General features: G+C 39.0%; 1 long non-coding RNA gene across 1 annotated transcript; it reads left to right on the top strand.

Annotated features, from left to right (window-relative positions):
- The first annotated feature begins 22,116 nt into the window (after nt 1-22,116).
- Nucleotides 22,117-22,534, top strand: LOC118480316. The gene is made up of 2 exons (XR_004861864.1): nt 22,117-22,172; nt 22,283-22,534. It is a non-coding gene; the product is annotated as an uncharacterized LOC118480316 (long non-coding RNA).
- The last annotated feature ends 3,737 nt before the right edge of the window (nt 22,535-26,271 follow it).

The raw sequence follows: 26,271 nt of genomic DNA, 5'->3' as shown, positions 1-26,271 counted from the left end.
AGACACTGACACGACTTAACTATTGTTGTGTTTTAAGGGGGGGGGTTACTAAAATCCTAAAATTGAAATTAAAATAAAATTAGGTTATGAAACGAATAAGAACTAAGGTTTAATTCAAATGATATTAACGACTACCTAGGCTTGAATCTAGTTTAACTATGAATGGACTTCTAACGGTACTATTGTGGTATGGAATCGGGACCGCGAAGTACTAAACCCTAAGGTATTTCAATCTAAGACTTCCCGACCCTTCTTAGGAAGAAACCTAGGAAACCCTACAAGGCTGTTGTGAACACTGATTGTTAGACTTCCTCTCAGTCCTCTAACGTCTCTTAAAGTGCCCTAATAAGACTATCTACCTCTCAGCGCCACAGTCTAAGGCAATCCTTGACTCTTAACTTGGTTTAATAAACACAGATGCAATTAGGGAACTAAGACTGACTTCTCTCAAAACCTATCTTAGCTATATATTGCACTGAGACCTAATAACTAACTCGAGCCTCTCAGCGACAAGTTAAGCAGAATACTTAATTTTGCTCGTATTTTAGTTACTGTTTCTAAGGCTATCGGCCGATTTACCCAAATAATCACCCGAACCCGCGAAGATACGAATAATCAACACAAATTCATTATGTGAAAGACATCCACCAAAACTTATGTGAAACAGCAGATAATTAACAATCAAAATTAAATACGCACACCCACCAAATCAGATGTTCTAGAATTATTTACTTTCAAAGATCAATCCATAACAAAACAATAGAAACCCGTTAAAGATCCAAACTTTATAACCTATCATCTAACCTAGGTAGTAATGAAGGTTTTAGCCACAAAAAATAGTATTTAAAATCAAAACATGAGTTTCAAAACAAGAATTCATCGCAAAGGTATCGAAACAAGAAAATAACGAAAACCGGGATATAAGACCCGAACAATCTTCTTTCCTATGCTTCGTTCTTCAACCGGATGATTCCCGCAAGCCAAAATACTCCGAAAACCGTAAAATCTGTTCTGAAACTCGCCAAGGGTTTCTTGGATTCGTAAGTTGTCTTTAACGAACCAGACTCGCCTGACAGCCCCGTCGCATCGCGCGACGGGTGAGACCCATCATGGCGTCGCGACGCCACCATGTAAAAATTCAGAAATTCCTTGTTTATTCTTGGTGCTACGCGACGAACTTCCAGAATAGCCGTGGCGCAACGCCACGGGCGTGTTTTCACAGAATGTTGCGTCAAAAATTCAGCTCTAACATCCTAGAACTCTTAAAAATTATTCTAACTCTTTTAAGCTTGTTCCAAGACTTGGTGTTTCAGCAATTTGGCTCGGTTCCACTCCATTTTCAGCAATATTCACTACCAAGACCTGGAAAAACACAATTTGATCAATAGCACGCAATTCTAACTAAAATTAAACTAGAAATAACAAGAAATAATACAAACTATACACGAATAAATGATGTATTTTGCAATACATCACACTCAAAAGCCAAATGTGCGACGTAGTCGTTCAAAGAAAATCAAAGAAGAAAAAAATACACTTCCGATTATAGATAATGACTTTCCACTATTGGCCGGGCACAGGTACATACGTATATACATACATATATTTAGAATTCTTTTTCAATTTTTTTTTTTAATGTTTTTTAGTTTTATATTTTTTTTGCCAATTATAGGTACAAAAACATGATCGAGCGTTTTAAGGATTGGCTTCCATCTAGCTATCGAAGATACATAGCACATATCGAAGATGCCCAGCCGTACGGTAACTGTGGGTTTCGATCCATAGCTATGGGTTTGGGGTATGACGAGAAACAGTGGAAGTGGGTCCGCCAAGAGCTACTCGACGAGATGTTCATTAACAAAAAGCGTTGGGGGCATATACTCGAATCAATGGACAAGGGATGTTACGAAAATGTGTATCAATCAATAAATTGGTTAAATGTTGAACCTGCACCTATGGCATGCTGGATGGTGTTGCCCTACACAGGGTTGTTGGTGGCTCAAAAATTTGGGGGGATTGTTCAACATTTAAGCAACGGTGTTTGTTAAACTTACTTCCCGATGTTCGATGGACCGTAGGTTTACCCGAAACATTCCATTTTAACGATTGCTTATGTCGAAGATGACCATTTCATCATGGTTAAGTTAGCGGATGATAGCCCGATGCCAGTACCAAATGGACTTTGGAATATATACCGAAGTATGGAAGCTATGGAATGGGAGACAATGTACATGTCTCGTATTGCACAGGGTAGGGCATTACTACGTAGTAATAGAACTCGACAAAAAGAAGTTATTGACTTGTATTAGGTGTAGCATCCGTGAAACATAGTGTACGCAACGAATTTATTAATGTTTCTCTTTAATATAATTTAAATATATTGTAACATCCATCAAATATAGTGTACGCAACAATTTTTTTATAAAATGTTTTTAATTCAAGTTCTTCGTATAAAAGAAAGGAGTACAAAATAAAAAAAAAGTATGGTTTTAAAGGGATTTAAAATTGTTGACTCAAACTAAAAATAAAATATGTTATTGTTTTTTTAATAAAAGGAATTAATTTTAATATAAATAAATGAATAATAAAAAATGTCAAAAATGCAGAAAACCGGCCATAAACCAGTTTCAACGCGGCTCGAACTCGTGTCCTCCCAGTTAAATGCACCCGTCCCTTCCACTGGGACAAGTGTCTCACCCATTGCTTATCTCGATTATTATTTCTCTTATACTAAGTTTCATAGATTTAAAATTCAAAAAGGAAAGCACAACTCCTATACGCCGCTCATTGAACCATACGGCTCTCATTGAACACAAACACTTTCCCAACTTCAATAAAGGGGTAAAATAGATCTAAAATTTAAAAACTCACACACTAAAACACCAAGAACCCACACACACAAACGCTCTGGACCACACGTTTTTCACAAGACAAACTCTGGACCACACGATGAAGGTTAGTTTGTATTCCAAATTTTATTGCTTAATCTTCAACCTTTTTTTAATTTTTGGTTTTATTTCCGCCATTTGTGGTGGTGTTGGGTTTGACGGTGGTGGGGGATTGACGGCGGTGGGGGATTGGTGACGGTGGGGGTTGACGGCGGTGGGGGATTGACGGTGGTGGGGAATGACGGCGGTGGTGATTGACGACAGTGGTGGTGGTAGTGGTGGTGGTGGTGGTGGGTGTGGTGGTGGTTGTGGTGGTGGTGGTGGTGGGGATTGATGGGTGTGGTGGTGGTGGTGGTTGTGGTGGTGGGGATTGACGGCTGTGGTGGTGGTGGTTGTGGTGGTGGTGGGGATTGATGGCTGTGGTGGTGGTGATTGTTGTGGTAGTGGTTAGGTGGGTGTGGTGGTGGCTGTGGTGGTGGCGGTTGTGGTGGTGGTGGTTGTTGTGGTGGTGGTTAGGCGGGTGTGGTGGTGGCAGTGGTGGTGGTGGTGGTGGTTGTGGTGGTGGTTAGGCGGGTGTGGCGGTGGCTGTGGTGGTGGTGGTGGTAGCGTAACCCTACCCGACCCCCGGCCCGACACGTTTGCCGGGTCTAGACTTGTATCATCGTTTTTTTTTAATGTGCATATGTTATTTTTATTATTATATTTATTATTTTTAACAATATATTTTCGGATGTCGGGACTAATGCTATAATTGTATGTTTTATTAACAGGATATCGAAAGTTGGTGTTTTAATGGTGGTGGTAGCGTAATCCTTATGGAGAAGTACAATGCGTTCATATTTCAAATTCAAATGCTTAACTGCGTTCGTATTCCAGATTCATGCACTGGGACGTCCACCAACGACAATGCTTCTGCACCGACAATCTGTGAGGGTGGAAGTAGATATTTACCGGTGACTGTGAGGGTGAACTGGAATGTCCTGGAACCTCCACCAACGACAATGCTTCTGCGTCAGCAACCTTGAGGGAGAACTCCTTCTGTATGGATTGGTTCTTCATGATGTGGAACCGGTTACTGAGAATTCTTCTGCAACAACGAGGGAGCGCCAGATTAGGTCGGAGGTTCTTCATGTGGTAATGGGGAAGCGGAAATCACGTTTACCGTGGAACGCATCCTTAAACTTGATAGCAACAATATGGTGACCGAATAGAGACCTAAATAACTGATACAGTCTACAAGAATTTAAGAATATGTAACAGTTAGCGATTTAGAGTTTAGGGTTTAGGATTTAGTCGTTACATTTTGTATTAAAACGAGTTAATACTACCCTGCGCGTTGCCGCGGGATGCTTAAAAGCATTAGCCACACAGATGGTCCATGATTACAATAGTATTTCCTAAACTTATATTGTATCTTTCTCCCTTTTATATTTCGTTTTCTGCAAGTCTTGTATATAAAATTTTACATGTCTTCATAGGATTGATTGCTTGGCAAGCTTATGGTAGGAGTAAGTTTCACGCCCCTCTCGAGTGATTCACTAAAAATACACCTTTGGCCGAGTGTTGAGTGATCCCCCGTGAGGTATGTGAACTTGTATATAAATGGAATTTTAAAAAGGCATGTTATGCCCTAATAAGTAATTTATCTTATGAAACGTTTTTAATAAATCATGACGAATAGGATTGTAAATAAATAAAAATAAAACTTAATAAAGAATCTTGAAAATCCCGACACTCTATGACAAGCCCAAAAACCTTCTCTTCTACCCGTTCCATTTGGGAGTGAAAAAGCCACATTATAAAGAGTTTTGCTTGAGGACAAGCTAAGATTCAAGTGTGGGGGTATTTGATGTGCATAAAATGCAACATATAAATTACATCAATTGTGGCATTAAACTAACCCTTTTTTAGTACTAATGTTGGAAAAAGTGTGCTTTTTTCTTCCTTTTGCATTTTCAGGATTAAATCAGCTCAAATAAACAAAACAAGCAAAAAGGCAGCTAAATCTAACATAAATACAAGAAAAGGAGCAAACGTGGCATGCGCGACCTCCCGACAGCATCTTTCCAAGCAAAACAAGAAGACAGAAGACTGAACACGCCCTGTGCTCAGTGAGCACGGGGGCGTGCCCAAGTGTCAGCAGAAAAGACAAAGTTGTAGAAGCTTCCATCGCCCACCATGGGGCCGTGCTCAGCGGACACGGGGCCGTGGTCAACTATAAGATTAGCGGAATCCAGGCAAATCTTGATAGTACAGATATGCTTCTGCACACGTGGTCGTGCTCAGCGGACACGGGGGGTGGTCAACTAATGCAGACAAACTGCATTTAATGAAGAAAGAGAGGAGGATGGACACGGGGCCGTGCCCAATGGACACGGGGCCGTGCCCGAGCTTCTGTTCAACCTATAAATAGGAGTGGTTGGAGCTCTTGCAACTCATCCCTTGGCACACCACCTCTCTCACACTTCACCCACCACCCACCACCATCACAACACCATCATCCACCACCATCATCCATTGTCCATCATAGAGTGTGTGAGTCGTCTCGGGATCCAAGATTGATCGTAAGAGTTCTTGACAATCAAAGGCCATGTTTGCCTAAGTCTCTTACATCACTTGGTGAAGACAAGTGTTTAGTGTAATACTTTTTTTATTTTTAATCTTTTGGACTTTTTAATTGGTTTTGTATTAATGACTTTAATTACTAGTTTCTTATATTGAAGGTGATTCTTCCTTATCGTTTTTCCGTTGTGTCTTGGCATTATTTTACTGTCTATATAAAATAAAAGATTTTCACCATTCATATCTCCACGGTCTATATGGAGGTATGTTGGCTACCTGGTCGGGGGTTAAGGGAACGGTTTGGTAAGAGTCTTGCCATTGTTCAGTGTATAGATCCTGCAAAGGACCTGGGTCAAATTTAGTAGGACCTCCTTCAATACCTACCGGTATTTGATGGCGGGGTCCAAACTCTTTGATCCCCTCATAAGTTAAACTACTATTAAAACTTTAACCTGTCTACTTAGGACTGTATCCCTGCTGACTCAGACTACTTAGCTGAGGGTAACGTCGCCTTCAAAAGAGGGGCCTACCACATTATGCATTAATAACTTAATTAATTATCTTTCAATAATCCGACCCTTTAGGATTGTATCCTTGCTGACTTAAACTACTGGGTTGAGGGTAACGTCACCTTCAAAAAAGGGGCCTACTACAATAACTAAGATAATCTCTTAAACAAGTGCAAAAGTGCGAAAATAATCAAAGGTTACACTACAAACGAGTCGGATCCAAGTGATTCATCTTGTCTATCTGTTTTTTATTTTTATTTTTATTTTTAGCATTTTAGTTTGTTTTATTTTTCTAGTTTAAAAACCTTTTTTCTAACATTTTGATTTGATTAGACGTTGAGGATAAACTGGTACTAAAAGCTCTTGTGTCCTTGGACGACCTCGGTATCTTACCAACACAATACTACGTCCACGATGGGTGCACTTGCCCACATGTGTGTTTAGTGTTAGTTAATATCGTGTTTATAAATTTAAAACTTGGCTAAAAAGTGTAAAAAGGGCTTAAAATATATACCTAAAATATATACACACTTCACGCACATCATTGGGCTTTGCATTTCCCGAAAATTGACCGGGAGGTCGTTCTTGCAACTGGCGTGCAATATCCCCAACTTGCCTTTGAAGGTCTAAGAAATTTGAATGGTTATTCTTTAAGAATGTAGCGTGTTCTTCTAAGGTACGTTGGATAGCCTGATCCTTTAACCACTAGCTGGGTAAGAAGGTCCTCTATCCTAGATAGACTACTATTTGACCCCTCATTCCTAGGTTGAACCTCTTGGTTTGACCCCTCACCTCTAAACTGTGCACCTAAACCTGAACTAGCAAATTGACCTGTTTGACCCGAACCCCTCTAGAATAGAAACCTGGCCCCCTGCTTTGATATTGACCTGATGGAAAACCAGGGGGTTACCTGAAGAGCGATAATTATTAGCACACCAATTAGAGTTACTATTCCTGAATGGGTTAGTTGGACCCCTATTTTGACCTGCTATGTACTCTACATGTTCTAGGGTGAGTATTGGGCAATCTACAGTGTCATGGCCACCTCTACAAACTTCGCACCTATCGACCTTTTTCTTAATTTCTAGCAACTCTTTGGTGATATAGTCAAGTTGAGATGCTACCTTTGAGTCTGAGACGACTTGGTTTACCCCTCGAGAAGATGAGGAAGTATTCACAGGATTGGAATTCCTGCTGGTAGCAATATGATCTATATCAGCATGAGCGAAGCTCTCAAAGAGATCACTGCCGTCAGCCACAGTTTTCTTTCCCATTAGATGGCCTCCTGCAGATGTGTCGAATCGGGCCTTACACTCAGGGGTGAGACCATTATAAAATTTTACTACTAAAGCCCAATCCAAAAGCCCATGTTGGGAACAACGCGAGAGTAAAGTTTGAAACCTCTCCCATGCTAAGTGATATGGTTCGCCAGGCTCCATTCTGAATGAATGGATCTGATCTCGAAGGCGAGAGGCCTTCGCAGGTGGGAAATACTTAGCAAGGAAGGCATCTCTAAGTGTACCTGCTGGCTGCGACTCGAGCCATGTAGCTGCGCGGCCAGCAAGCGAAAAAGGGAAGACTAGGAGATAACGGGCATCAAGATTAACACCTTCGATGCCGAAGGTCCTACACATACGGGTGTGATGGTTGATATGTGCAGGCCCGAGTTTCTGCGATTCCTGACCCACTCGTTCGCTACATACACCGCTGCATTGCCACGTCGATCTCTGCGCGTGGCAAAAGCAACGAATGGGTCACGAAGGTATCTGTTCTTTCTGTACTGCTTATATACGGGCACACTGTGCGCCTTCCATCGCTGTCTGGCGGTGTATTTCGCCTAGTACGGCAAACGGCAGAGGCGTAGCCGTTTGATTGGAGGGGCGTTTATCACACGTATTGCCCAGCATTGCGGTCTGTATTACCCATTCCTTGAGGATATGCTGGCCCCAGCACCACACGAACCCTTAGATCTTAGGACGATGAGAGGGATGAAGATTGCGGTGAACTTTCCGGATATCGGGCATCGATTTGTTGACGATCACCAACAGATTTATGAACCCCAACCGATAGTCCACCAGGCACTGCTCGAGGCTGGGGAGGTGGAGATGCCGCATATTGCTGACGTGCCTGTTATGGATGGAGACATGGAGCCTCAGGTTGACTAGGGGCATCCGCAGGAGCCGCCACGGATTCCACAACGCGTTTATCATGCAGTGTGGTTGCCTCAGTCCACCCAACGTCTCATTGAGAGGCTGGTGGCGGGTCAGGATGGTATGATGGCGAGCTGGACACAACAGAGCGGATGGACAGGCGGATGGACCGGATGGAGGATTTGATGGAGTGGGTGATGGCTAGTGAGGCCGAGAGACGTACCCAGGCGGGGTTGCTGGTTCGACCCCCGCCACATCCACGAGTGTATCCGGGTATCAACATGAAGACAGGTCCGTCCGGGACGCAGGCAGGTGGTGGGGATGATTCTGACGACACCGATGAGGAAATGGAGGATTAGTATTTGTATTTGTTGGCTGAATTTTGTTTTGTTAAACATTTGTGGGCATGTATGAATAAATATTTATTTCTTTTTGTTTATTTTGGTATGTTTAAACATTTGTAACTTGATGAATGTTTGTTCATTTTGTTATTTATGCTTAGTTATTTATGCTTAGTCGACTTATTATAAAAAAACAACATTTTTTTTAAAACTTAGTATATATAATAACAATGAAAAATAACAAGACAAACAACACAATATTCGATTACATTTTTTTTAAAACTTAATATATATAAAAAACGACATTTATAACTAATATTCGATTACATGTCTTGCATAAACTTACATACTAACAATGAAAAATAACAAAAAAACAACACAAAAAAAATCTAACTGATTATCAACCAACGTCCCTCTTACGAACAACCATTGAATGAATATCTTCAAATTCCGCTTCTTGCAATTTATAAATTCGAACCTCCTCTCTCAAATACTTGACTTCGTTTTGAAGCACGGCCTTCGTATCCATCAGTTCTTTGATGACCACACATGCCCGACGACACATGGGAGGATCGACCCACACAAAGAAGTTGCACTTAGAGCGCTGACACGAAAAAAAAAATAAATCACTAATATACAAGGGTTAATGGAAAAAAAATACGTTAAAAACATACCATACTGTGACAAGTGTAAAATTGACGTCCGGGATTAGCTTCAGTCCAAGATGTTCTTAGTGTAGCCGTCCTACCACATTTGCAAACAACCATTGTGAATTTGTGATTGTGAAGACGGTGTATATTTCTATGGCAAGTAAGGATGACAAAAATACCCGACATTTACAACCAACATATACAAGCTTTTAAAAAAAAGCAAACCAATATGCCGCTCATAGGCCCATACGCGCGTATGGTGGGTACGGAGGCTGACAACTTTTCAGCCCATATGCATCGTATAGCCCGATGAGACCCATATCCACCTACCTTTTCTGAAAAGTTGACAGGACATTTCTGACACGCCACTTGCATATGACTCTTATCGACCCATACGAGTCTCATTGAAGTTCAGTTTCACCTTCTTTTTATAGTTTAACCGAGAACAAGTACATATCCAAATACATATCCAAAAGTTATTTTTTGGACGAGTTCTGGACCACACGATGACAATCCGGAAGGGGACCACACGCGTCTCTCGTATAGTTTTCGCTCTCGTATCGGTCTATACAATCGGAATATTCAAGGTTTGTTTACCCTTGTTTTTTTGTGTTATTATTTTGGCGGTTTGTGGTGGTGTTGGGGTTGTGGTTGTGGTGGTGGTGGTGGTGTTGTTGGGGTTGTGGTTGTGGTGGTGGTGGTGGGTCGGCTGTGGTGGTGGTGGGGGTGGGGGTGGTCGGCTGGGGTGGTGGTGGTGGTGGTGGGTCGGCTGTGATGGTGGTGGTGGTGGTGGTGGTGGTGGGTCGGCTGTGGTGGTGGTGGGTAGGCTGTGGTGGTGGTGGTGGGTCGGCTGGGGTGGTGGGGGTGGGTCGGCTAGGGTGGTGGTGGTGGTGGTGGATCGACTGTGTTGGTGGTGGTGGTGGGTTAGCTAGGGTGGTGGTGGTGGTGGGTCTGCTGGGGTGGTGGTGGTGGTGGTGGCTCGGCTGGGGTGGTGGTGGTGGTGGGTCGGCTGTGTTGGTGGTGGGTCGGCTGGGGTGGTGGTGGTGTTGTGTCGGCTGTGGTGGTGGTGGTGGTGGTGGGTCGGTTGTGGTGGTGGTGGTGGGTCGACTGTGGTGGTGTTTTTTTTTTTAATTTTTACAATATATTTTCGAATGCCGAGTCTGATACTAAATTGTATTCTTTATTAACAGGATATCGAAAGTCGGTGTTTTGACGGTGGTGGTAGCATAATTCTTATAGAGAAACTACGTTCGTATTTCAGATTTATGCACTAGAACGCCGATCTACGATTACGTGTTATCGGAGTAGCCTGTTGCCTCGTCAGCTCCTAGTGACGCTAGCCAACGCAGTTTGCCCCGTAACATGTCCTTCCAAGAGAGGAGTTCATTAGTGTTCTCATGAGCCTTCCACCAACGGGAATGCCACTTCGCTCACCATCCTGACAAGAGGCGGAATACTGGACGGTGGTTGATAAATGAAATGCCGACTCCACTGCTCCAACCTCCTGATCCCTTGTGTCATCTCAGTGTGGTAGATGTGAAGCAGAATCCCGTTGGAAGGTAGGGTTCGGTACGCAATTCCAAGACAGCCGGGCTGTCTTTGTATTGTGTATGCTGCACCCATCGTTTTCCTGTACAGGAATTCAAGAATATGTAACAATTAGCGATCTAGGGTTTAGGGTTTAGGGTTTAGTCGTTACATTCTGTATCAAAGTTTCATGTTTTGTGTATTAATATAAAACGATGTTTAATTACATTTTGAATTACGTTTCTTGTTGCGTTATGGTTAATAAACAACAATTGAAAAACAATTAAAAACTTTCAGAAGTTGACATTTTTTAACATACACGTTGCGTTATAGAAACAATTAAACACATGATAATAATTGATAAAAAAAAGTTGACATTTAATAAAACGTTATAATATACCCATTTAATAAAATTTGAGCACTACAAGAAAAGACCACTATTAGCGGCGACAGGCCAGCTGTCGCCGCTATTGGCCGATCCGCGTCAAACCCAAACACCAGCCGTTGATCATTATTCTGATCTAATGGTTGGGGATTAAAGAGGCAGTACCGGCGACAAATTAGGGTCAATAGCGGCGACATCCTTTTTCCGCTAAAGGTAGGTGTCCCACTTTAATCCCCAGCCACACATATCTTATCCTGGTTAACCCTGGTTAACCTAATAGCGGCGACGAAGGAACCAGTAGCGGCGACAGACCGTCGCCGGTAAAAGTGTTTCCGTAAAAAGACTATACAGCGCCATTTCTTCCCTTCTCCTTCACTTTTCCCCCCAAACTCTTCATCTTACCGCCGGAGAACCGAGCTTCTTCACCAAATCGGTTAGTTTAACTTATTTTTTTGTTAAATATCTTCTATATTTTGTTATTTACATGTTATAGACTTTAATTTTTACTCGTTTTTGTGTATATTTATGTTTAAGGAAGAAAATTCGGATCACCACCATCACCTCTCCGGTCACCACCATCACTTCTCCGGTCACCACCTCGTCTCCGCGGTCTACATCTACTTGAAAGCTTGAAATTACGGTTAGTTTTATATGAGTTTTTTCAAAGTTTAGAAATTGTATAATTTTTTGTTTAGTTATGTAAATGTATATGTAAGAATATATGTTTGTATGTAAATGTTTGTGAAAATGTATAATGTAGGTGTATTTGGTGAAAATGAGTATATGTAGGTGTATGTATTTGTATATGTAGGTGTATGTATGTGTATGTAGGTGTATGTAAGGATGTATATTTGTATGTAAATGTTTGAGAAAATGTATAATGTAGGTGTATTTGATGAAAATGAGTATATGTAGGTGTATGTATTTGTGTATGTAGGTGTATATATGTGTATGTAGGTGTATGTAAAGATGTATATTTGTATGTAAATGAATTATTGTTTGTTTAGGTATGTAAATGTATAGTGTAGGTATATGTTAGTATGTCAAATGTATAATATAGGTGTATTTGGGGAAAATGTGTATATGAAAATCTATGTATTTGTGTATGTAGGTGTATGTAAGCATGTATGTGGGTATGTAAGTGTATGAATGAATGTATGTATGTAGGTGTATGTTAGTATGTTGGTGAAAAATGTGTATGTTAGTATGTATGTTTGTATAAAGTATAATGTAGGTGTATTTGGGGAAAATGTGTATATGAAAATCTATGTATTTGTGTATGTAGGTGTATGTAAGCATGTATGTGAGTATGTAAGTGTATGAATGAATGTATGTATGTAGGTGTATGTTAGTATGTTGGTGAAAAATGTGTATGTTAGTATGTTGGTGAAAAATGTGTATGTTAGTATGTATGTTTGTATAAAGTATGCAAATGTGTGTGTAAGGATGCAACTGTGTAGGTTTGAAAAAAATGTTAAAGTTTGATAATTTGTATAGTTGTGTTTAGGTTTTAAAACATTTATATTTAAATTTGACAAATATATATTAGTTAGGAAATACCCTCTTTATATTAAAATCATCATTTAAAACATAACGGACATAGAAAATACCCACCAATATTGAAATCATCATTTAAAACAAAAGGAGCTATGAAAATACCCGCCCGAAATATAAACCATTATGAAGAACATTACGAGCTTAAAAATCGTGTCTGATATTGAATTCATCATTTCAAACATAACGAGCTAAGAAAATACCCAATCGAAATTGAAATCATGATTTAAAACATAACGTTCCGCCCAAAATTTAAAACAATCATTAAGAACATAACAAACTTAAAAAACTGTGCCCGTGTTTGAATTAATCATTTTAAACATAACGAGCTTAGAAATACCCGCCCGAAATTGATTTAGAAATTAATTTCGGGTTGTCCCCGTTTATCTTGGGACTGATTTTTGAATACTTTATCTCATTTAGGATGTGAATGTGTATTACATGATTGTTTGTTTAAGAAGGATTCGGTTATCATTTTCTCTTTGCTCCTCGGGTATATATATCATTACATATATACTTGGGAGCTAAGAGGAAATGTTGCCGAATTTTTCTTAAACAAACAATCATGTAATACACATTCACATATGAGATAAAGTGTTCAAAAAGTGGGTTTAGCAGCCTACCCTTGTCTTGTTAGTCCTAAATTAGATTTTCTTTCAGTGGCATAATGTACTTTCCCTTAATTTCTATTAGATACACATGCTGTAACATTTGTAACTTTATAGGGATTATGTTTTCGATATTGCTGATATTCGCTTATTTGATGGCGGATGTGGCCCCCTGGGGACATGGGGGTGACAGCGCCGGTGATCCACTGCTTCCTCCTGGTGGGATTCGTGGCACACACGAGACAAACGGTAAGTCTTTACTAAATTATTTTGTAGTCCTTATATTTTATATATTATAAATGTTGTTACTAATTATTTTTGTTTTAATTGTAGTGGTTCCCCCAAAGAAGGTCAGGGGGAAAGCTAAAAACGAGAAACTACGACGTCTAGTAAAAGCGGGGGGCCTATGTCGCTTACGTTCGATCGACAGGTCACGTTTACCCCTGTTGGTAAATCAAGAGACATGTTTTCAAGGGAGGCCGGCCTGTATATGTGGCGGACCGTCCCGTTTGATAAAATTGGATGGGATAATGTTGAACAACATTACAAGGATGCCGTCATGAACCACTTACGGGTAAATAAGTTATATGCATAAAATTTTATAGCACATGCAAATCTAATTTATATATGATATTTTAACTTTTTTATTTAATTTGTAGGAAAATCCCAATCTTGATGAAGTGGAACGTGATTATGAGGCGAAAAACTTAAAGGGTGGTATGAGGACTGTGCTTATGAAGCGGTACTCTGACCGCAAGTATGAAGCTAGACAATTATTTGTGTTGGTGCACTACACCTGTCGACTACGTCTTGTATCGAGTCTTACATTGTATTGTATAGATTAGGGCACGTGTTACGAGAAAACAGGTGATTGTATATGTCTTAGGAGAGGGTTTCGCTCTTATGGTCATGGATAGGGGTTACGCTTATTTGAACCTGTAGAGGTTTCGCTTATGTGGTCATGTCCACAAGAGCGAAACCACCATCACTATATGTAGGTGTTTATTCAAGCGAAACCATATCGATTCTCTTGTATTCCATGCCGAAGTGCTGCCGGTGTGAAGAACTGCGTGTAATCAATTGTTAATCAATACAATTAGCAGTTTTAGTGAAGATTCAGCTGTTTCTACCTCCGTTTCTTGTTATTCCGCACCTGAAACGTAGTTGAACGCCTCTGAACGACTCAATCGGGTCAGAACACGATCCTACAAGTGGTATCAGAGCTCAGGAGGAGGAGTTCTGCAGAGAATAGCTGGAATTCATCAAGATTTCTTACTTCTACACTTTCTTTCTTCAATTCAGAAAATTTTACCGGTCGGAATTCACTCAAAATTTCACAGACTGTGTGTTATTGGATATTAACAAACCCTGGAAAGTTTTGGACCAAAATACGGACTAAAAATGGATCAAGTTAACTTCGAACTAGGTTTCGCTTTTATGGACACTTAGGGGTTTCGCTCCAAAGACCATCTAGTTTTGCTCTTGTGTCACATAATTGAGAGGTTTCGCTCCAAAGTGCTTGGTAGTTTCGCTCCAAAGGACTTGTTTGAGGTTCCGCTCATAGGTTCCGCTCATAAGGTTCCGCTCATAAGGTTCATCTGGTTTCGCTCTTAGGTACATCACAGGTTTCGCTCTTAGTGCACATTTGGGATTTCGCTTTTGTGTCACCAAACACCTGATTTCGCTTATTTGTCACTGTTCTTGGAAAACGTGTTAAATCATCATGGATACGGAGTTCTACAACGCGTTTGCAACACCGTCTGGTCCAACTGCTATTGCACAAGCTATGAATTTAGAAAACGAGACGGGAACCACCCAAAAGCCCCCGAAATTGATGAGTATCGAAGAATATTACGGGTGGAAAGACAGATTCGAGAACTTGGTTCAGGCAAACCATCTTAGATCATGGGAATGCATTATGAAGAAATACGTCTTGCCTAGAACAGATTTACAGGTCTTAAAAGAGTTATCAGAATTCACGGATCAGGAACGGGTTATGTACAAAGCGGAGAAAATGATGATCAGTCTGCTTCAGCAAGCCATAAAAGAAGACGTATTCATTTTGCTACAGCATGACAAAACTGCAAAGTCAATTTGGGATGCACTTAAAGTCAAATTTGAGGGTAGTGAAAATATGATAAAGAGCAAGAAGGGACTGTTAAAGAAATAATTCGATTTGTTTAGCAGCTTACCAGGAGAGGATACAAAGAAGCTGATCGAACGATACTGCCATTTAGTGCGATCTATGTCGATGTTGAGTATTACAAAAGATCGTGAAGAGTGGGTAGACAAGTTAGCCGATGCGTTACCTCAGAAAGAGTGGGGAACTTTTTTGATGATTCTGAAGAATAACGGTGTTTATGATGGGCTAACGATTTCTCAGTTTATCGAAAAGATCGAGAGTCAAGATCTGGAACAGCAGAAGATTGCTCGTATGAACAGTCTGAGTGGTCAACAGGATGTAAAAATGTACTACAAAGGCAGTATTCTAGTTCTAGAATCTGAGAGAAGTCCGAAAATCCAAATTGCATTCAGTGCTGGAGATTCATCAGAAAAAGCTGATCAGGATTCAAGCAAAAGTAGCAGCGGATTCTCATCATTTCCAAGTGTTAATCCTAAAGAGTCAAATTCAAGTTTTCAATCTCAAAGCACAAAAACAGGAAATGGTTACGTGATTCAGTGCAATATCGTTTTAAATTTTCCAGAAGGTCAAAATTTTTCAGAAGACATTGCTAAAGACCACATGGCTCTACTTGGTTCAGTGTTGTTATCTTATGAAGGATTAGTTGCTGGTCGAATCAGAAATCCTATGCTCACCAAAGAGGATTACAATCAGATAGACGCCGAAGAAATGGAACTAATGGATATCAAATGGTGTCTAGCAAGTGTTCTTAGGCGTGCTGAAAAGTTCAAGACAATTACTGGGAGAAATGACTTTCTTGATGCTCATGTATCTACTTTAGGTTTTGATAAATCTAAAGTTACTTGTTTTCGATGCAGGGAGAAAGGCCATTTCAAGCGAGAGTGTAAGAACAGGGAAGCTAATGGTGCTCAGAATCCATTCGGAAAAGACGACTACTACCGGAAAGCCATTTATCAGCAGGTTGGTCAATAACAAGACTCACAGACGGCTCATGGTAGGAAGATTGAGGATTCGAAGAGAGCATGTTTAGTGGATTTCAATTGGAGCAACTACATATCTCCTGATAGCAAAGTTTGTTTAGTTGATCAACATGATGAACAACTACCTGAAGGCTTCAGCTGGGATATGTTTATTGATGAGAATGGTGATTTCAAAGCTTTCATTGCCAAGATTGTCAGAGAACCAGACATGTTTACCACCTGGATGAAGTCTATTGGTGTGACTGTAGAAAGTGTGGAGGAACAGTCTGTTACGTCTGACGAAAGCTCAGAAAGTGCTGATGAAAGTTCTCAGAGTGCTGATGAGAGTGTTCAGAATGATTGTACTTCAGAAAAAGAAGTTGTATTTGATCAAACACCGTATGATTCTAGTGTATTAGATGCTGATTCTGAAAAATCTGTACAGTTTGATCAATCACCAGTTGATAGCAGCAGTGATGATGAGGAAGAGAAACATATCAATATTGCTAAAACTCATCTTTCTCCTGAAAGTTTTCATTTCTATTTTGCAGATCGCATTTAAAAGCTGAAGGCAAAAAGAGCTACAAATAAGCATATGGAAATGAAAACTGAAAGTGTTGATGAGAAGAATGATAAGACTGAGCAGGTGAGTGAAGAAAAGATGTCTGAAGCTGAGAAGGTGATAGAGACAGAAAAGGTGGTTGAAGTAGTGAAAACAATCGAAGTTGAGAAGATTGTTGAAGTTGTAAAGCCTTGCGAGAAGTGTTTGGAAGCTTGCAAGGAATGTGTAGCAAAAGACGAGATAATAGCTGAGTATGAGAAGAAGAAGGAGCAGTTACTGTTCAACCTTAACTATGTGAAGAATCTTATGATGTCTTGAACAAAACAGTAACTGATCTACAAAAGACAAATTCAGAAAGAGAACAAGCACTAACGATGATGAATGCTGTGATGATGACAAAGCAGAAATCTATCAACTTCTACATCGAAGAAAGTGCTAAGTGGAAGCAAGAGTTGGAGACAGAGAAAATCGAGAATGAGAGAATTAGACGTTTATTGCAAAGTTATTCGAGTTCTGATTATCTCATTGATCGTATTTACCCAACTGTTGCAGGTATGGAAGCTTATCAAGACGAGAAGTCGAAGAAAAAGAAAGACAGTGGTAAGAAACCGATTGTTAGCTATAACAAGTGTCCGCCTCCGATTTGGGAAGGATATTCACCTAGAACACCAAACGAGGAGCAACTTGAAAAAGCAGTCAATATAAAGCTAAAAACCGACACAACTGATGAATTACCAGAAAACATTGACGTCACGTTTACCTCGTCTGACACTGATCATGAGTCTGAGTTAATCAAAAAGGTGGTCGATTAGGTGTTGGATACTGATGAGGAGTCTGAGTTAAAGTCTGAGTCTGGAGGGTCAAATTCGTCAGTCAACAGTCAAAAGTCGTCGGTTAAACGGTCTTATAGCAAAGAATTTTTGTTATCAAAAGCAAATTTGGATGATGAAACATTTGAAGTCGCATACACTTTAAATAATTCGGACAAATTATACTCTGACAAAGAGTTACCAATAAGAAGTGTTTAATTTTACATGATCAAAAAGGTTTTCAAAATGACAGAAATTAATATTTCTGAAATAAAAGATTTAAATCTTACCGAAAAACCTAAAAAGTACACTTCAAGAATTCAACAACGTCTAAACAAGAAAAAGGGTTACAATTATGGTTCGGGGTCTCAAAAGAAACCAAACCAAAATCGTAGCTACAAAAAGAAAGGCGTTGACTTTATTCCATCAGAAAATGATAAAAATTTGAAAAATTCTAAAACAAAAACATAATTTGTTTCAGGAGGAAGTTCAGAAGAGGAACAGAAGAGACCGTTCTGGAGACAGTCAAACCAGGAGTTTCTTGCTGAAAAGAAGAAGAATGGAACTGGAGTGTCATATCCAAGAGAAACTCGAACCTGTTATAGATGTAATGAAGTTGGTCACATTGCATGGAATTGTCAGAAAAATGCTAAAACAAAACAGAGATTTTCTAAGAAATTGAAAGAAAAGGCTGTTGATGTTGAACCACCAACCGAAAAACTTAAAGTTTTTGAAAACTCAACTTATGAGGTTGGTGAGTGTTCTAAAAAGAATGTTTTCAAACAGAAAGCTGAGAACAACCAAGTGTGGGTTGTTAAAAAGGTTAGTGAAAAAGTCGGCGATGAATCTGGTTCCACAAAGCCAGAGGAGCCACAAGGTGAGGTGAAAATTTCAGTGAATGATGAAGAGTTTCCATCACTGAAGTTTGAAGAAGTTAAAAAGAAAGTTGGTAAAATTGAAATCTCGAATCAGTTTTACAAAGAGAAAAATGAATTTGATGTCGAGAAAACATTTAATGGAAGTGTAAAGAAAATCTTTGGGAAAATGTTGAATGGGAAAGAAAAGGGGGTTAAAGATTTCTATGCAACTAAAAAGGCAACTTACAACCCTACTACGCAAGAATTGAAAACCATTAAGTCTGGAAAGACTTGGATGGAAGTTTGTTTCCCGTGATAGTCTAAGGACTGCGCCGGAGATCCCAAGTTTATATCGTGGATCAGGAATCGGCATCATTCATGTTTTATGAGTTTGTATGAAAGTTGTTAGAATTGTTTGAATGTTTAAAGGATGAAGGACCACGCCGAAGCTTCCAGGTTAGTAAGTGTGAAGCATGAATCGGCATCTTTGTGATCAATCCTACAAGTGGTAAAATGGTGATGTAGACGTAACATTCCTACAACTGACATTGCTTAGTTGTACCTACAAGTGGTATTGTGTGTTTTTACAAGTGGATATTCTTTACAAGTGATACAGAGGTTGCTGAACTGCAAATGGTAAATCAGGGACATTAAGTTGTACTTGATTTACTACATATGTGGTTGATAAACAGAATGATGAACCATATCCCCGTATTTTACAAGTGATAAACAAACTCATTTTCCGGAAAAAATCATTTTGATTAAAACAAACTTAAGTGTTTTGAGATCTAAATGAGAAAATGGTTTGTGAAAGGGGGAGTTCTGATTGTTTATGCTAGTGGATGGCGAATTGATGCAATTTGATGTCAGTTGTCAAGTTTTTGTACAGTTTGTTTTGTGTTCAAGTGTGTCAAGAGTCTAGGTATGTTTTCAATTTTTCTTTAATGTGTTTGCATTTTAGGGGGAGTAGAAAATTTTCAGAAAATCCAAAAACATTAGAAAATTTGAAAAAGACAAAAACATGATAAAATAAAAAAATGAGTTTTGTTGTAAAAAGAGGAAATGATAGTACATTAGTGGACTGTCACAACATGCTAAAGTAATGTAAAGTGAAAATGTGATAAACAATCTCACTGAGGATATGCCAGTAGGTTTTTTACACATTTAGTAAATTGTGATGAGATATAAACATAAAAATTTCAAACTTGCTTGTTCGGTGGGTTAACAACTTCTTGGATATATAGGTAACCCCTGAAATCTTGTTTGAAAGATCCCTTATTCTGAGATACTAGGTCTTTATGCTCAGTGATATCTGGGGTATTATCCCGGGACTTCTGCTGAATGGAAGTTCTGACCTAGTCCCCGGATAATGCTTTCCGCAAATGCTTGAAACGTAGCATCGCCCTCAGCAAGCTGATGAAACAATAAAATTGATAGTCGCTGTTGTTGTAATCAAAAGATCCTCTAAAGGGGACACACCAAAAGTCGAAGCCGTCATCTCTTTGTGTATACGGAAGTATCGACCTGAGCTCTCACGACCCTCGTATCTAACCCCTGACAGATATCATCTATGGTATACTCACCTGTAAGACTGAATATTGGGATTTGGATACGGGAGTATATTCTAGTAGTAGGACACACGAATAAGTTTAAGTCATTAAAACATTAACATTGTATCTCGGATCATTTGAAATTTGTGTGAAAATTTAAGTGGACAAATATACTGACAATCTAGGTGAATTGTTTAGAACTTAAAATGTAATCAGCTTAACGGTGTTGGTGGCATGTCTTATTAACTGACATGATCCTCTTGCACAAACTCACAAAAATATTGTTTGTAAATATTTCATTTCTACATTATTTTGATTTTTCAAGTGGTGTCATTTACTTTCTTTCAGAAAATCCAAAAAGATTTTGTGTGTGTTTTAGCATAAACTTTTGAAAAAGTCAAAAAGATTTTCGACAACTGGTGTTGGAAAGCTGATTTTCAAAATTTCGAGTGCTAAACATGATGACATTGTTGTGAAGGGAAGTATGTCTTAACTGTCAAAATATATTTTAAATCAACAAGTGGTTCATCATGTGTGTGTGATATGAGAGAGAGTGATTATTGGTATATGTTTTGAGAGAGAGTTGTCTGATTATATCAGAAAGTTGGTGCATTCGTTTATACTTAAATTGTTAAAATCTTACTTCTGGGTTAAGAATGTGCAGGAATAATCAGGTTTCGATCTTTGATCTAAAGACAAAGAGTCGGGTTACGATACCTGAGGACTCTGATTGAAGAAAGCCAAGTTTCGATCCTGAAAAATTTGAAGATTCTGCAGATAGAGCATGAGCCAGATTTCGATCTTGGAACATGAAGAACCAGACAATGATCCTAATGCAGACATTGCTGAAGAACAAAGAAATGCCAGCAATTCGAGAGGGGGAGTCAGAAGATTTTCAAGCAAATATGGTTAAAAGAGGAGTCTGTTGATGAAGATAGAGAGAGAAAAGCCCAGAGACTGATCAAGACTGAAGATGTGAAGTCACAGCATTGTCGTGACTCGATAGTCGACTCGTCAACATCTGAGGGGGAGTCTGTTGGTGCACTACATCTGTCGACTACGTCTTGTATCGAGTCTTACATTGTATTGTATAGATTAGGGCACGTGTTACGAGAAAACAGGAGATTGTATATGTCTTAGGAGAGGGTTTCGCTCTTATGGTCATGGATAGGGGTTTCGCTTATTTGAACCTCTAGAGGTTTCGCTTATGTGGTCATGTCCACAAGAGCGAAACCACCATCACTATATATAGGTGTTCATTCGAGCGAAACCATATCGATTCTCTTGTATTCCATGCCGAAGTGCTGCCGGTGTGAAGAACTGCATGTAATCAATTGTTAATCAATACAATTAGCAGTTTTAGTGAAGATTCAGCTGTTTCTACCTCCGTTTCTTGTTATTCCGCACCTGAAACGTAGTTGAACGCCTCTGAACGACTCAATCGGGTCAGAACATGATCCTACAATTTGATAGCCAGGGAGGTTACGATGATCTTGAGAGGGCAAGGGCATACCATCCCGTGGATATGCCCTATGAAAACTGGTTGAGAACCATCGAAGGTTTCCGACTAGAAAAATATATTAAAAAAAGCAAGGCCTGTAAGCAAGTACGCGAGAAACAACAATTCCCATACCGTGGGGGGACATCTTCGTACGGTAGCACCGCCTATAAAAATGTAATGTTTTATGTATGTGTGCGTGTGTGTAAGCTTTTGTTTATTTAATGTCTAATCTAAGTGTAATGTTAAACAGAATTTGGATTGGGTACCTACGTATGCTAAAACCCACACGGACAATCAAGGGAATTGGGTTGATCCGGTTGCTGAACAAAATTACGTAAGTATTTCTTTTAAGTATTATTTACTATAACAAATATATATATATATATATATACACATATATATTTAATCATCATCTTCGTAAAATACAGCGGAACATACAACAGGCCACAGATGAATGGAGCGGCGATGGTCCTCCAATTGCCCCGTATCAAGAAGCGTTGGGAGAGCGGCGAGGATGGTACTGCGGGATGGGGCCTAAACCTTCTTCCAACACGTCCTCGAACACGTCCTCGAACATGTCATCTTCGCAAGCTTGGACGCAAGAACCCTTTTCCGAGGTAAACTACGCAATTTATAAAATGACAAACGAACGCATGTTTCCTTGTTAAATATATGTTGGTAGCGTTAATTAATATGCTAATATACGTTTTGATATCTATTATTGTAGGATTTTGTTAACAGCTTGTTCCAAACTCCGTCATTTTTGAGCCAACTTAACAACTATCTTGCTTCACAAGGGAAAGGAAAAGGAAAGTCAAATGACTACGATTCTGACAACTTATACGATAGAGAATCCGAGGAAGATTGACTTGTTTTAATGTATGATTTTGATTTAATTAAACGTTGTAGGATTATAATGTACGACTAAAACGTAGTTTGCGTATGTTTGCGTTGTTTTAATTATATTACCTTTAGTATATGTTCGTGGCGTATGTTTGCGTTGTTTGAAATAGGCAGGTTCTGTTTTTTCGGCCGAAAAAATGGCTGGGTGCTGTAAACATAGCAGCTGTATTAAAAGAAAAAAAAAGACTTTTAGCGGCGACACGTGTCGCCGCTATTGACGTATACGCTTTAGCGACGAAGACCAATACCGGCGACCTTTTAGCGACGACAGCTGTCGTTGCTAAAGGTTCAAAAGCAATACCGGCGACGCCAACCTTTAGCGACGACAGGTGGCCAATAGCGGCCTATCAATACCGGCGACCCTTTAGCGACGACAGATCGCCGGTAAAGGTCAATAGCGGCGACAAATTGGACCAATACCGGCGACACCTGTCGCGGCTAAAGGTGTCCCTTTCTTGTGGTGGACATTTAAAAGTTTGACAATTAAAGACGTAATAGTACTCATTTAGTAATATTAAATAAAAGTCGTTTAATAAAAATTTAATAGTAAAAAATTTTGACAATTAAACACATAATAATAATTCATAAATAAAAAACTATGTTATAATATATACAATTCATTTTTTAAAAAAAAAATTGACATTTAATAATACTTATAAAAATTGGCATTTTATAATATACACAATTCATAATAATTCATAAATAAAAAACTATGTTATAATATATACAATTCGTTTTATAAAAAAAATTGACATTTAATAATACTTATAAAAAATTGGCATTTTATAATATACCCAATTCATTTCAGAAAAATATGAAGTTTTTATAATACTAACATAATTTTTTATAACAACATTTTACAATTTTTTTTAATTTTCTTATATTAATATTTCACAACTTCCCATACAAATACCCTATCAAAATAAAGTTCCTTACACCCCAATCATTGGTAATCATTGGCTCACACCCAATTATTGGCATTAATTAGATGGTTGGGATCATTTTCAAACGTATTGGGCAATGAGGGGCGTATAGGTGGGGTCAGTTTGAGGCGTATTGGGCAATGAGGGTCATTTAGGGTTAGGGGATGTGTAAATACTTTTGGGGGGAATGTGTGGATACCTTCACCGTTATTTAAATCCACTTTGCCTTATTTTTTCTTGTTTTCCAAGTTAAAACCTAATAATCAAATACTAGGAATAAACAAAATGTACAATATATACAAACATAAACAAAGAAAGAGAACCAACTTAATGTTGTAGATACGTACATCAATAATATATTCCCCGAAAAGGTAAAGAGGAAAAAAAAGACAATGAGATAAAAATTACAAAAGTAATTTCATTGTTAGGGTTACCCGCAGTTAAGATACAACCATTAGCCCTAGCAAGATTCTCTTTTTCCTGAGAGGGCAATTATCAATAACTTAATTTGCTTACATGTAACAAAACTGAAATAAATGCAAATTCGTAACATACGATCATTATAGATCGCAGGAGACCATGAATTCAACCCATCAATCAAGAATAAAATAATAATCGAACAAAGAACAAGAAGAGAGGGATTAACCCTAATACACAATCGTATTAATAATAAATGAACAATAGAACCTGATTGTTACAAGATGCAAGATACAAGATTCCAGATTACTAAAATACAAACTAAAACTAAACTATTTATAGACTTCAATGGGTGCGAGTGTAGAGTCGTGTCCTTTCACGAATAGTCACGTCTCTAAAACATGTGGTTGAGAATGATTCTGAAGAGTTGCGTCTCTTGATTCAAAAGTCACGTCTCTTCTTGTCTTCCTTGTGGCCGTCGATCTAGAGGTGTGTCTCCAAGAGACACATCGATTCCTTGAGTGGTGGTTACAAACTTCTGAAATGACATAATCACCCCCCGAACTTTATAACCGCCTTGTAACCGCTGTCTAAATAACTTTAAACTAGTGCATAATCAACCCTTGCACTTCTAGTCAAACTTTGATCACACAATTAAGGCCAACATTCACCCCCCTAATTGTTAATCCAAGTTTGATTCTTGAACTTTGCATGCTTCTTCCTGGGCAAACTATAATCCTGGTGTCATGCGTCACACACTACACCAAAAAAACTTTGCGGCCTCATCGATGTCTACATATGACTGTGCAAACCATTATGTCCCCGCTATGATTCCATCAACAATCTTCAACCCTGCAAGTCCTTAGGGAATTCCGACACGAACATCGTCTCTTGCGATTGATCTTTGTGATGGCATCCTCTCTTCCTTCTCTGCATCTTTTTCTTGGGCAATCTCTGAACCCAATATTTTAACTGTATGCGAATCCGGGATCAACTTCTTGGGAGACTTTTAAATTGGTGATTTCCATGAACGAAGGATGGCTTCCCCTGCGCGTACTGTTCACCTTTTCCGCTGCCCGACTGCTCTTTCCTCCATTCATACCCGTACCAACATGCTCGGTTCCTCCGACGATTTCCTTCCTTCCCTCAGATGATTCTTCCGAACGCGAAACCCTTGCCTTGATTGAAGAATTGAATCCATGATCTTGATTCTTTGAGCCTTGGCTCTGATACCAATATAGATCCCAGGAGACCATGAATTCAACCCATCAATCAAGAACAAAATAACAATCGAACAAAGAACAAGAAGAGAGGGATTAACCCTAATACACAATCGTATTAATAAATGAACAATAGAACCTGATTGTTACAAGATGGAAGATACAAGATTCCAGATTACTAAAATACAAACTAAAACTAAACTATTTATAGACTTCAATGGGTGCGAGTGTAGAGTCGTGTCCTTTCACGAATAGTCACGTCTCTAAAACATGTGGTTGAGAATGATTCTGAAGAGTTGCGTCTCTTGATCCAAGAGTCACGTCTCTTCTTGTATTCCTTGTGGCCGTCGATCTAGAGGTGTCTCCAAGAGACACATCGATTCCTTGAGTGGTGGTTACAAACTTCTGAAATGACATAATCACCCCCCGAACTTTATAACCGCCTTGTAACCGCCGTCTAAATAACTTTAAACTAGTGCATAATCAACCCTTGCACTTCTAGTCAAACTTTGATCACACAATTAAGGCCAACAATCATCAAATGAACAGCTTCAATGGCTATCATTTGATTTATCGCCATCCAGAAGCTTCAACAAATGAGCTGATAACTAGTATGCTCATCATATACTGTTTTGCGCATCTATAAGACCTGAAAACTACATGACATGTCTAAAATTGGGATGTGTCTCAATTTGGGATGCCATGTTAACCTCAAGGGGATTAATGTTGAGATGTTACTGGATAACCCTCATACATGTACTAGCCAATTAGGTATTGTTACTCGTACTCACAAACTTGATATTCACAAACAATGATAAAACGAGAATATAAACTAACAGAATCTTGTTAATTTCAATTGAGAATGTATGATAAACTCTCTAAAACCTTTAGGCCTATTTATACCCATCTACATCAATATGATATGTAGCGTTTTTGGGGTGAGACGGCTTGAGGCACCCATACATAATGGGTGTGTACTCAGTTTTGATGGTTCTCAACTTCTAATTTTGGCACAATACACGCTAGACTACAACTTCCATTCCTCAACTTCTAATTTTGGCACAATAGACGCTAGACTTCAACTTTCATTCAAAATACATAATAAACATGGTTTCACTAATTACACTAAGACCCTTGAATATAGGATGAGAGGGATAACATCTTCAAGTATACTATAATTTATAATGCACATGTTACTCAAACAAGAGATTAACGTATAAACTCTAAAATGTGATTATTATTGGAGTTAAATG

The sequence above is a fragment of the Helianthus annuus genome, chromosome 7 (genome assembly GCF_002127325.2).
Source record: "Helianthus annuus cultivar XRQ/B chromosome 7, HanXRQr2.0-SUNRISE, whole genome shotgun sequence".
NCBI lineage: Eukaryota > Viridiplantae > Streptophyta > Magnoliopsida > Asterales > Asteraceae > Helianthus > Helianthus annuus.
Note: the sequence above shows the minus strand (reverse complement) of the source record. Positions and strands in the feature narration are given on the sequence as shown.